The sequence below is a fragment of the Microcaecilia unicolor genome, chromosome 9 (genome assembly GCF_901765095.1).
Source record: "Microcaecilia unicolor chromosome 9, aMicUni1.1, whole genome shotgun sequence".
Lineage (NCBI taxonomy): Eukaryota > Metazoa > Chordata > Amphibia > Gymnophiona > Siphonopidae > Microcaecilia > Microcaecilia unicolor.
Window position 1 is genome coordinate 191,137,414 of NC_044039.1, and position 13,316 is coordinate 191,150,729.

Sequence of the window (13,316 nt, forward strand, 5' to 3'; positions counted from 1 at the left end):
TAATTACAGGATAATAAAGACTGCAGACCCATTTTTAGCTGCAGCACTTTGTTGATTTACTTAGTTCAGGGCCATGCTTTTTTTTTTCTCTGCCTTTGTCAGAAGACGTCCCCATACTTATCAAAATATCACCAAAACAAATTAAAGCTATCTTATTCTTTCTTCAGGGACAAGTTTCAAATTGCCTGCATGCAAACTGCATACATACTACTTAACCCACAGTTCTTGCACCAATTTTCAAAGTGAAAGCAGGGCCGTCAAGGGGGGGGGGGGGGAGGGCAAAATGGACCTGGCACCGGCACCAGGGTCTCTCTCCCCCTCCTGCTCCTGAAGTAAACTCCGGCGCAAGGCCTCCCTTGGAGGCTGGGGAGGAGCGGACACAGCAGGGTTTTGGGCTAGGGCTTCTGGTTTGGCTGGCGGGGGTTCTCACCAGGCCCCACCAGCTAGGGTTACCATGTGTCCAGATTTACCCGGACATGTCCTCTTTTTGAGGGCATGTCCGGGCAACTGGGCGGGCAGATTGCTAGCTTCCCCTCCCCTTACTTACTAGTGCCCTGGTGGTCTAGTGACCTCTTCCGCCTTCGGGGCAGGAAATAGCCCTCTCTTTCCTGGCCGGAGCGCTGCCCTGCATGCATCCTTCCTGTTGGTGATCCTCGGCACCGATTCAAAATGGCCGCTGAGAGTTGAAGTGACCTCGCGAGACTTCAACTCTTGGCGGCCATTTTGAATTGGCGCCGAGATCACCAACAGGAAGGATGCATGCAGGGCAGCGCTCCGGGCAGGAAAGAGGGGGCTCTTTCCTGCCCCGAAGAGGTCACTAGACCACCAGGGCAGTAGTAAGGTAAAGGGAGGGGGGGTGACGGGGAGGGGGGCAACAAGGTATGTGACAGGGGGAGGGTAAAATGAGACAGGGGCGGAGCAAGGGTGTGACAGGGGGCGGGGTGAGGGTGTGAGATGGGGTGGGGCATGTGTCCTCCTTTTTGGGGGACAAAAAATGGTAACCCTACCACCAGCAGAAGATGTCTTCGTCAAGCGCTACTCTTCACTTTGCCGCATTGCCTGCCAAGTGGCTGCTTTTCTCCTCAGGCCGAGCATGCTCAGCTTTGAAACTGAGCATGTGCAACATGAGACAAAAAAAGCAGGGGCGAGGCAGGCAGTTGCGGCAGAGTGAAGAGCAGCACTGGAGCAAGACTTCTTCTGCTAGCGGGGCTTTAGGATTCCCGCCAGCCAAGGTATTTGAAGTTGTGGAGGGGGAGGGGGTGGCAGCAGCGGCGATCCTGGAGGGGAAGGCCGCAGTGGCAACGATTCGGGGGGGGGGGGGGGGGGGGCACGGCCCTGCCCCGGCTCAGTCTCTCAGCAGTCCTGGGTGAAAGTCTGAGGACTTTCACTTTGAAAAAAGCCACAGATGCAAACATATGCAATCACTAGCACTTGCTTTTTGTGCAGACAGAATTTCCATAGCTAAGAATAAACACTGATTTGAAAATACAACCTACCGTATTTTTCGGACTATAAGACGCACCGGACCATAAGACGCACCTAGGTTTTAGAGGAGGGCAATAGGAAAAAAAAAATTTTCCTTTTTCCCTCCTCTAAAACCTAGGTGCTCCGGTGCATCTTGTCCGAGTTCGGGATCGCCCTCCCCTACTCACGTCACGCGATGTTCTCTGGTGGTCTAGTGACGTCGGGGCAGGAAAGAGCCCCCTCTTTCCTGCCCAGCGCGCTGCTCTTTCCTGCCCCAACGTCACTAGACCACCAGGGAACATCACGTGACGTGAGTAGGGAAGGGCGATCCCGAACTCGGGGGGAGGGCGATCCCGAAATCGGACCTCGCTACCTTCGGACTATAAGACGCACCCCCCATTTTCCTCCCAAATTTGGGGGGAAAAAAGTGCATCTTATAGTCCGAAAAATACGGTATATGTCCCCCCCGCCCCCAACACACACACAACTTAATACTCCATCAACAATACCTCCTGAATAGCTACAATATATTCCTTTCGTATGTGGATATGCATTAACAGTTATCTTGCCAACCACTATAAAACACAGCATCATACAAAAACAAAAATGAGGACATTGTGATGTCCTTTTATAGCTACATGGTGCGACCGCACCTCGAATATTGTGTTCAATTCTGGTCACGGCATCTCAAAAAAAGATACAGTGGAATTAGAAAAGGTATAGAGAAGGGCGATGAAAATGATAAAGGGGATGGGACGACTTCCCTATGAGGAAAGGCTGAAGCGTCTAGGGCTCTTCAGCTTGGAGAAAAGATGACTGAGGGGAGATATCATAGAGGTCTATAAAATAATAAGAGTGGAGTGGAACGGGTAGGCGTGAATCGTTTGTTTACTCTTTCCAAAAATACTAGGTCTAGGAGGCATGCGATGAACTTACAAAGTAGTAAATTTAAAACGAATTGGAGATTTTTCATCATTCAACGTGTAATTAATCTCTGGAATTTGTTGCCAAAGAATGTGGTAAAGGCGGTTAGCTTAATGGGGTTTAAAAAAAGGTTTGGATGGCTTTCTAAAGGAAAAATCCATAGACCTTTATTAAATTGGACTTGGGGAAAATCCACTGCTTTATTTCTGAGATAAGCTGCATAAAATGTATTGAACTTTTTTGGGATCTTGCCAGGTATTTGTGACCTGGATTGGCCACTGTTGGAAACAGGATGCTGGGCTTGATGGACTTTTGGTCTGTCCCAGTGTGGCAATACTTGTAAGACATTTCTTCTCTTGGGTCTTGTAGACTTCCCTGTAATGAGCTCATGTATTCAAGGGTTTGTAGACTGTATGTTGAGAAATCTTACTAAGCAACCCGACTCCTAGCTAATTATCTTTTCTCTTGCTCATTATCATGTACCAAGATCAGCTAACAAAAACAGTCTAGCAAGTCCACCACCGAATAAAATTTGTTTGGTAACTAAAAGCCACACGGCAAGAAAATGCTAGTCACAAATACACTGAAGATTATTTTGGAGCTAATTAAATTGAATGCCACATACACTCAAGCTGAGATGAAAGCTAAAAACCTAGCTTCTACTTCAAGAATTTGTATGCAAACACCACATCCTTCTGATGTTTTTGTGTTGTCCAAATGAGTCTGTATGAGAGAGAGAATCTGTATTTTAGTTCTTCGCCAAACTTTTATTTCTTTTCAGATGCTATTTTTCCAAATTGTTGTTTCTTTAGATGTCTAATGGTCCTATGTTGTATTATCTGTGTGTGAATTACGCATTTGAAAGTTATCTTGTTTACCTTTCTTTTCCACTAGCTTTTATCTATTTCAATTTTTAATTTATTTATTGCTGTCAGAGAAAATCTACAACTACTATAGTTAGCAATTTTGCTTTCTGAAAGGCCAAGACACTGTCTTGACAAGAGAACATTACAGACTGAGGTAAGTTTTTTGGCTTTTTTGTATCAAGTGCCTCTGCCTGAGTTTTAAAAAGATTGTTTTTTTTTTTTAATTGTAATTTTATATTGCTGGGTTAGATGTTGGCTTTTTCTAGCTTAAAAAAAAGGTAAGTAAACTAAGCACTTTTGTTTAAACAGAGCTTGTTTGCTTGCTTGCTCACCTCCATTTCAATGGGATAGGTGACCTAATTAAAGTCTTTGAAGTCCCAGCAATCCCTGAGGTGTTGGTTCCTTCCCTTTCCTCCCCAACTCCCACCCACCTATTTTCAAAATCCTGCTTTATAGACTCACCCATCAATTAGCTCAACTAATTACATAGACATGTTTGCTATTGGTTGAAATGGAATTCAAGGAAGTAAATAAGTACGATTTTATTATCTGTTAAAAGAGACTAATTAAATATACTGGAGTGGCTTTCTTTAGTAAAATCTCAAACCTCTGATGTTAGCCTACAAAAAGAACAGATTAGAATTCAAACATCACATATATAAAAATAGATTCCTGAGGTTTGATAGGATAAGATAAACCATTACATTCCCAATAACAAGTGAGGAAGCAAGCAGGACTACATACAGGGAACAAGAACAGGTCATCAGATCTCAAATAAAAGTGTTTAGCTGATGCTTTTCACTTATAACACAGCTGAGGAAAAGGTAGGGGTTGCAACTGAGGTAGGACTGGGAAACATCGCACCAAATTGTTGCCCCAGTCAGTGGCGTACAAAGGGGGGGGAGGCGGTGTGGGCGGTCCGCCCCGGATGCACGCCGCTGGGGGGGTGCCGTGGCGCGCGCCTGTTGCCCTGTTGCCCTGTCTCCGAGTTCACAACTCGCATGTGTTCACTGCTCCCTCTGAGTCTGCCCCGGAACAGGTTACTTCCTTTCTTTCCGAGCCCTCTACCAAAACCCTCATCCACACCCTTGCCACCTCTCGTTTAGACTACTGCAATCTGCTTCTTGCTGGCCTCCCACTTAGTCACCTCTCCCCTCTCCAGTCAGTTCAAAACTCTGCTGCCCGTCTCATCTTCCGCCAGGGTCGCTTTACTCATACTACCCCTCTCCTCAAGACCCTTCACTGGCTCCCTATCCGTTTTCGCATCCTGTTCAAACTTCTTCTACTAACCTATAAATGTACTCACTCTGCTGCTCCCCAGTATCTCTCCACACTCGTCCATCCCTACACCCCTTCCCGTGCACTCCGCTCCATGGATAAATCCTTCTTATATGTTCCCTTCTCCACTACTGCCAACTCCAGACTTCGCGCCTTCTGTCTCGCTGCACCCTACGCCTGGAATAAACTTCCTGAGCCCCTACATCTTGCCCCATCCTTGGCCACCTTTAAATCTAGACTAAAAGCCCACCTCTTTAACATTGCTTTTGACTCATAACCACTCGCCTCCACCTACCCTCCTCTCTTCCTTCCCGTTCACATTAATTGATTTGATTACTTTATTTTTTGTCTATTAGATTGTAAGCTCTTTGAGCAGGGACTGTCTTTCTTCTATGTTTGTGCAGCGCTGCGTATGCCTTGTAGCGCTATAGAAATGCTAAATAGTAGTAGTAGTAGTAACACATGCGAATTGCGAACTCGGAGACAGGGCAACAGGCGCGTGCCTCGGCACCCCCCCCTGCGGCGTGCACCCAGGGGGGGGGTGTCATTTCGCTGGGGGGGGGGGAGGGGAGGGGAGAGGTGTCATTTTGCCCGGGGGGGGGGGGGGCGCGCATCGGCGATTCGCCCCGGGTGTCAGCCAGGGTCGGAACGCCACTGGCCCCAGTTACAGCTTCTGCCTCTTTCCAAACAGAAAAGCATGATCCAAGGCGAGTGATTGGTTTCATGTGCGAAGATGCCCTCATGAAAGAAGCAGAGGAACAAAGAGGAGGTTGCAAGGTTGAGAAGGATCCATAACAAGAGATACATTGATGATATGCTTCATGAGGCATCAAAGATCTCCAGCAGAAAAGAAGAAGCAGCTGTGCTGAAAGAGGACAACTGGACACAGATCACAAGACCCTGCAGGATCAATACCATGACTCTACCTGAACAGATATGGAGCCCTGGAAGTACAAGAGGTGAGAGCTAACAGGAGGAAATCTCCAAAGTTGCCAGATCAAAGACCACAAGGAAGTGAAAAGTGGTGGTGGTCAGCGATTCCCTGGCTAAGGGGTAAACAGGCATCCCCATCGCAGGAGTTGTGCTGACTGCCAAGTACTAAGAGTTGAGATGTTATGGAAAGTTTGCCAAGACTCATCAAGCCCACTGACTATCCAATGCTGAACGTATCAAAAGTGACTTCATAAGCTCTGGAAGAGAGGATGAAGCAGACAGGTGCACAGGTAGTGTTCTTGTAAATCCTCACTGTTGAGATTAAAGGTCAATAAAATTGCCAAAAAGGATGAATCACAAGTACTTGTGCAAATTGCATGTACCATTCAAATAATAAATTTAAAATTTTAATATGTGAGTAGGCAGGGCCAGTGCTAGGCTCTCTGGTGCCACCCTGCAAACTATTAGTCAGCGCCCCGCTCCCCTCTGGTCCAGCATCTCCGTTCTCTCTTCTCCCTCCCACACCCTTTTTCAGCCTAATGCCATAAAAGGTAGAGAAGAAAAATGGGATTTTTTGTACTTATTTCACAGCTTTTTAATTTATTTGAAAGCTTCCAATATGTAGATATAAATATCATGAAATAAAATTGAATATGACTAATACTGCTTAAAAAATTATTGTAGCTGGTAAAAACAGCACTAATAAAGTCTGTATTTTGTGCTCATTTTTCTACACTGTTCTATACAATGCAGTAATACATGGCCAAATTTCAGTGAGGATATCCTGTTTACTAATGGGTTCATCTTAACTGTTGTAATCTACCTTGGGAAGGAATATACTGTGAAATTACATTCAATTAAAATTAAACTCTCCTTTCATTGGGGCACATGGAATCACATATTCACCTCATCTCTTTTGTACAAATGGATTGTTCTATTTTGAGCATGCTTCAGGGCCAAGTGGTTTTCATAAGTCAAAATAATAAAAATAAATATTTTGTTTCATGCAGATCTCTCTCATTTAACCATAACTAAATGGGCTATAAGCACCTAATGCAGTCCATTGGCTTTCTTATATTTTGTCCTTGTGATGAGTGTGACATATACTATGCCAAACCTGCCCGCTGCCCCCCCCCCCAATGCTGCAGTCGCCGCTGCCAGCTCAACCCCTCCCACCGCCGCAGTTGCCACCCCCCTCCCACACACTAAAGTTCTCCCTGGTCCTACCTTGAAGGGCCCTGGTGGTCTATAGTTGCTTCTTCGGGGGCAGGAAAGAACCCCACTCTTTCCTGCCCACTGTCGCTACTATGCCCAGTGCAGCCTGTGTTTTCAAAATGGCTGCCGGAAGCCTCAGCAGCATATTTAAAACATGGCAGCGGTGCAGAAGAGTAGAGCAGAGAAACAGTAGCAGCAGCGGGCAGGAAAGAGTGGGATTCTTTCCTGCTCCGCAGGAAAAGAGGACACTACATCACCAGGGCGGGCCTTTCAAGGTAGGAGTTGGGAGGGCTGTAGTGTGCGGCGGCATCAGCCAGTGGAGTACAACCAGGTAAGCAAAGCATTGGCAGTTTCTGGTGCCCCCTTGAATGTTGGTGCTCCTCTGCCATGCATATCCTGCTTACTGCTGGCCCTGTGAGTAAGAGGCCTCAGTGCGAATTATGAGCCTCAAAACCAAACCAATTTCTTGGCTGTAATGCTCAAAATTTTCAAGAGCAAATCATTTATTTTGAAATTCACTTCAAACCACACCATTATTGGGCTCCTAGTGTGGTGCAAGTGCTCAAATAAACACCCTCCACAATGTACTAGTCACAAAGGTCTCTGCAACTTCCCAATTATACTCCAAAGCAACCCCCAATTTACTATCAAAATGTCTCCCTTCTGTTCCTTTGCAAGAGTAGCCAGCTGGTTCATAAGTACATAAGTAATGCCACACTGGGAAAAGACCAAGGGTCCATCGAGCCCAGCATCCTGTCCACGACAGCGGCCAATCCAAAGCTTTGATTCAGAGGGCAACCTCTTTCATCAGGAACCTGCTACTTTCATGGCTCCCTTGTGGAAAAGCTCCCACTTTGTTGCACAAAATGGCCCTTCCCTCAGCAGCACCAGACCGGTGTTAACAATCAGTCGAAGGATTGCTTTGGATTACAATTGGGAAGCTGCAGAGACCTTTGTGACTAGTACATTGTGGAGGGTGTATATTTAATAGTAATTATTTCACAATTTATTTGAGCACTTGCAACACACTAGGAGCCCAATGATGGTGTGGTTTGAAGTGAATTTCAAAATAAATGATTCTCTCTTGATTACATTGAGCATTACAGCCAAGAAATTGGCTTGTTATGGCTCATAATTCATACTGAGGTCTCCTACTCACATATTAAAAATTTAAATTTATTATTTGAACAGTACATACACCCTGTACAAGTGCTTGTAACTCATCCTTTTGGGAATTTTATTAGAGATAGTTTTGGATATTCCCTTTATATAGTTTTTTTCTGCTTTTGAGACTAAAGGCCAAGGCAGGGAAGCTGACATCCTAGAGATAAATGCATGGCTGCACTGATGGTGTCACCAAGAGCGTTTCAGCTTCCTGGACCATGAGATGATTTTCCAAGGTCCATTGATTATAATGGTGTCCATCTATCAAAAAAAGGAAAGAAGTGTCTTCGGTAGCAGAATGGCTAACCTACTGAAGAAGGATTTAAACTAGAATCATTGCAGCTGGGCAACCAAAAACCCCACATAAAGTGAAACATTAAATAGCTCTACAGAAATGGGGAAAAAAGGGCAACATTCAGAAAGCAGTGTATACTAATGCCTGTAGTATGGGAAATAATGTTCTGGATCTAGAGGCTGTGATGGAAGAGGCTGACTTGGATTAGTGGCAGCCACGGAGACACAGTTCACAGATGACCATGACGTAGATATAGTTATAAGGAGAACAAAATAGAGTGGAAGCAACAGAAAAGCAGAAAGGTCTTTATTCCAAATCTTCAACGACTCGACATGGCCGTATTTCGGCTATAGGACCTGTATCAGGAGTCTACATATAAATTCTAAAAATATATGAATAAAAATGATAATTGGACATTAAAACAAACAAGCAAAACATTCCAAGAACCAATGCCAAACCTCTCTAATACAAATGAGTCAGAATCTATGGGGAATAAATTAATAAAAAAGATATAAAAATCACCAATGAGACGAATACATTAAAAATAAGGAAATGTTAGGTTTTATTAGGAAAGGAATGGAAAACAAAAATAAAAATGTTATAATGCCTTTGTAGCACTACATGGTGCGACCGTACCTTGAATACTATGTGCAATTTGTTTTCAGAGAATGTGGTAAAAGCAGTTAGCTTAGTGGGGTTTAAAATAGGTTTGGATAACTTCCTAAAAGAAAAGTCCATAAGCCATTATTAAGATGGACTTGGGGAAAATCCACTGCTTATTTCTAGGATAAGCAGCATAAAATGTATTGTACTGTTTTGGGATCTTGCCAGGTACTTGTGACCTGGATTGACCATTGTTGGAAACAGGATGCTGGGCTTGATGGACCTTTGGTCTGTCCCAGTATGGCAACACTTATGTTCTTATGGAAGATCTTGAAGAAATAGAAATCAGTGGGCAAAACTGAAAGGATCTATCTCAAGGACAATAAATCTTTTTGTAAAGAAAGTAAATAAAGGTCGATTTGTTTTTCATAAGCAGTAGCTGAAATGGTAAGGAAAAAAAACTACAAGAAATTGCAAAAAGAGGAAGACAAGCATCAATACCGGGAAAAGCTAAGAGAAGCTGGTAAAATAAGAAAGCAAAGATGTGAATGGAAGAAAATATAACCAATATGGTAGAATGGGGGACACAAGACTTTTTTTTTAGATATATTAGATATATATAGGAGGAAGTGCAAATGCAGCATTATATGACTCAAGGGTGAAGGGGAGGAATATGTAGAAGCTGATAAGGATAAGGCAGAATTGCTTAACAGATATTTCTGTTCTGTGTTCACAGAAGAAGGGCCAGGAGTAGGACCATAAAGGAACTGAAGGGTGGTAGACAACGCGAAAGGAATGGATGGCATATATCCAAGAGTACTGAAGGAACTTAGAGAAGTTCTTATGGCTCTACTATCTGACACTTTCAATGCTTCTCTTGAGTCAGGAGTGGTTCCACAATACTGGAGAAGGGCAAATGTGGTCCCTCCTCCTCTAAAGTGGAAGGAGGAGGTTAGGAACAACAGGGCTAGTTATTCTGACCTCTGTGGTAAGTAAATTAATGGAAAAGCTTCTAAAACAGAGAATAGCGATTTTCCTGTAATTCAATGGATTGCAGAACCCAAAGCAGTATAGTTTTACTAGAGGCAGGTCTTGTCAGACAAATCTGATTAATTTCTATGCGTGGGTAACCAGAGTTGGATAGAGGGAGAGTGCTAGCTGTGGTGTACTTAGATTTCCGCAAAGTCTTTGACAGTTCTATATACACGACTTATAAATAAGTACATAAGTAATGCCACACTGGGAAAAGACCAAAGGTCCATCGAGCCCAGCATCCTGTCCACGACAGCGGCCAATCCAGGCCAAGGGCACCTGGCAAGCTTCCCAAACGTACAAACATTCTATACATGTTATTCCTGGAATTGTGGATTTTTCCCAAGTCCATTTAGTAGTGGTTTATGGACTTGTCCTTTAGGAAACCGTCTAACCCCTTTTTAAACTCTGCTAAGCTAACCGCCTTCACCATGTTCTCCGGCAACGAATTCCAGAGTTTAATTATGCGTTGGGTGAAGAAACGTTTTCTCCGATTTGTTTTAAATTTACTACACTGTAGTTTCATCGCATGCCCCCTAGTCCTAGTATTTTTGGAAAGCGTGAACAGACGCTTCACATCCACCTGTTCCACTCCACTCAATATTTTATATACCTCTATCATGTCTCCCCTCAGCCGTCTCTTCTCCAAGCTGAAATAAATTGAGTGCCCTCATTATGGGCCCTAAAGTGAATGACTGGTTGAGTGGAAGTGACAAAGGGTAGTGATAAACAGAGCTCACTCTGAGGAAAGGAACTTTACAGGCGGTGTACTGCAAGAATGTAAGTTCAATAGATGCAATTTATTAGCCATTTAGTGTGCACTTGGCTACAGAAGTCTCAGGTTTATTGGAGTAAAAAGAAGCGTCTGTTCACGCTTTCCAAAAATACTAGGACTAGGAGGCATGCGATGAAGCTACAATGTAGTAAATTTAAAACGAATTGGAGAAAATGTTTCTTCACTCAACGTGTAATTAAACTCTGGAATTCATTGCCACAGAATGTGGTAAAGGCAGTTAGCTTAGCGGAGTTTAAAAAAAAGGTTTGGACGGCTTCCTAAAGGAAAAGCCCATAGACCGTTATTAAATGGACTTGGGGAAAATCCACTATTTCTGGGATAAGCAGTATAAAATGTTTTGTACATTTTTGGGATCTTGCTGGCTATTTGTGACCTGGATTGGCCACTGTTGGAAACAGGATGCTTGATGGACCTTTGGTCTGTCCCAGTATGGCAATACTTATGTACTTATGTAAGAAAACATTGGGTCAGTCCCAATTTTTTCCATACACTTATCTCTCTGGGCCTACAACACACTGATGCCCCCTGGATCTGGGCGGGGGATTTCAATCAGGCACTTAATCCTGCACTAGACAGATCTTCCCCCAGGGCAGTCCCGGGACTGGGGAGTGGGAAAGGGATGTCGGCACTCTGCGACCAATTGCGTTTAGTGGACCCTTGGCGAGTGCATAACCCCACTTCTAGGGACTACACTCATCAATCTAGAGTCCATCAGACTTGGTCGAGGATCGACTATATATTGATATCCCAGGAGTGGTTTTTCAGGGTTAGGAGGGCCGAGATCGGTCCGATGTTAGTATCGGATCATACTATGATATGGTTGGTCCTGGACCTTTCTGGGGGCACGACTGGGGCCAGGTCTTGGCGCTTCCCCGCCTACCTTTATCAAGATAAACACTTTTTCGAACACTTACAGGTAAAATGGCAATTTTATATAGATATCAATGCTGCCTCTTGTGATTCGGCCATTACACTATGGGAGGCTTCCAAGGCTGTCATGCGTGGAGAGGTGATTTCTTATCTAAGTGCCAAGACTAAGAGGTTGGCTGCTGGGGTATTACGTTTGGAAAGGGAGTATAAATTGGCAAAAAAGAGGCATATATCATATCCCACCAGAGTGAATAAAGATAACATGGATGCAGCTTTGGTGGCCCTAAATTCACTCTTGCATGAGCAGGCTCAGAGACATTTGTCGATGGGCCGCTTAAGGTTTCAACGTTTTGGCAATAAGACGGGGAAACTGCTCACAAGAGTAGCTAGGCTTAGCACACCGTCCCAGTTTATTCCCACGATAGTTAACCAGAGGGGGATTCGTGCTTCCACTCCACAGGAGATTCTGGAGGGGTTCCGTACTTATTTTGAGGACATGTACGCATCGGGCGACCGAGAAATGGGGCCCCTATCTTGGGATTATCTAGAGGAAGCGGGAATGCCGAAGCTGAGAACGGCAGTACGACAGGCATTGTCAGCCCCAATCCAAGGTCTGGAGGTCCAGAAGGTTATTAAATCCCTGACACTGGGTTCTGCTCCGGGGATTGATGGATTTTCAAATGAATATTTCAAACTCCTGGCACCCCAGTTGTGTGGCCCCCTGGTAGCTTATTATGATGAGGTAACCGAGAGAGGTTTTTTTTCCAGGGGGGAAAACGAGGCCCTTATTACACTGATACCTAAACCTGGTAAACCGAAAGACCAAATAGATTCCTATAGACCTATCTCCCTACTAAACGTGGACATAAAGATTTTGGCCAGGGTTTTGGCAGACCGGTTGGCAGCCCACATTCCATCTTTGGTGGGGGAGCACCAGGTAGGGTTCGTGAGGGGCCGCCACGCAGTTACCCACGTACGGAAAGTGCTACTAGCAACGGCCTATGGCCAGGCCACTGGGGACCCCTTACTGTTGGTGAGTCTAGATGCAGCCAAGGCCTTTGATAAGGTAAATTGGGATTACCTATTCCAGGTCCTAGAATATATTGGAGTAGGGGGTTGGTTTATGGTTGCACTAAGGGCACTTTATAGGGACACCACAGCTCGGGTGTTGGTGAATGGGCTGCGTTCTGACCCCCTTGTGGTGGCAAGGGGTACTAGACAAGGGTGTCCCCTATCCCCATCATTGTTTCTACTGTATCTGGAGCCCCTCTTGCGCTCCATTTTACGAGACCCAGACATTAAGGGAGTGGTACTGCATGGGACAGAGATTAGAGTGCTGGCCTTTGCGGATGACCTTTTCTTGACTCTCACTCAGCCTGCTGTATCGGTCCCTCACCTCTTAGAAGTTATAGAAGAGTTTGGTTTTTTCTCCGGACTTACATTAAATTTACAAAAATCACTAGCACTACCAGTACAGCGGGAGGTCAAGGAAGACTGGGTGGGAGACTTCCCATTCCAGTGGGCCGAAGGGGTGGTCCGCTACTTGGGTGTGTTCATCCCATCTGACTTGGCTCGTTTATACTCAGTGAACTTGGGGCCCCTGAGAAAAAAATTTAATGGCTACCCTGCAGGGATGGAGGGAGTTACCGCTCTCTCTGCATGGTCGCATAGCTCTGTTCAACATGATACTGTTTCCTAGGTGGACGTATACTTTACAAATGCTCCCGCTCATGTTGGGTTATAAAGAGGACAAATGGCTTCAGAGACAGCTTAACGGGTTCTTATGGAAGGGGAAGAGAGCACGCATTGGGATTCAAAAACTTATGCGGCCAAAGGAGAAGGGGGGATTGGGGCTGTTGGATTTGAAACTCCTTTC

At 44.9% G+C, this 13,316-nt stretch overlaps 1 protein-coding gene across 2 annotated transcripts in view; it reads right to left on the reverse strand.

The window, feature by feature from the left end:
• The window catches only part of TRAF3 (TNF receptor associated factor 3), a 189,488-nt gene that overhangs the window by 12,561 nt on the left and 163,611 nt on the right, over window positions 1-13,316 (reverse strand). The window lies entirely within an intron of this gene.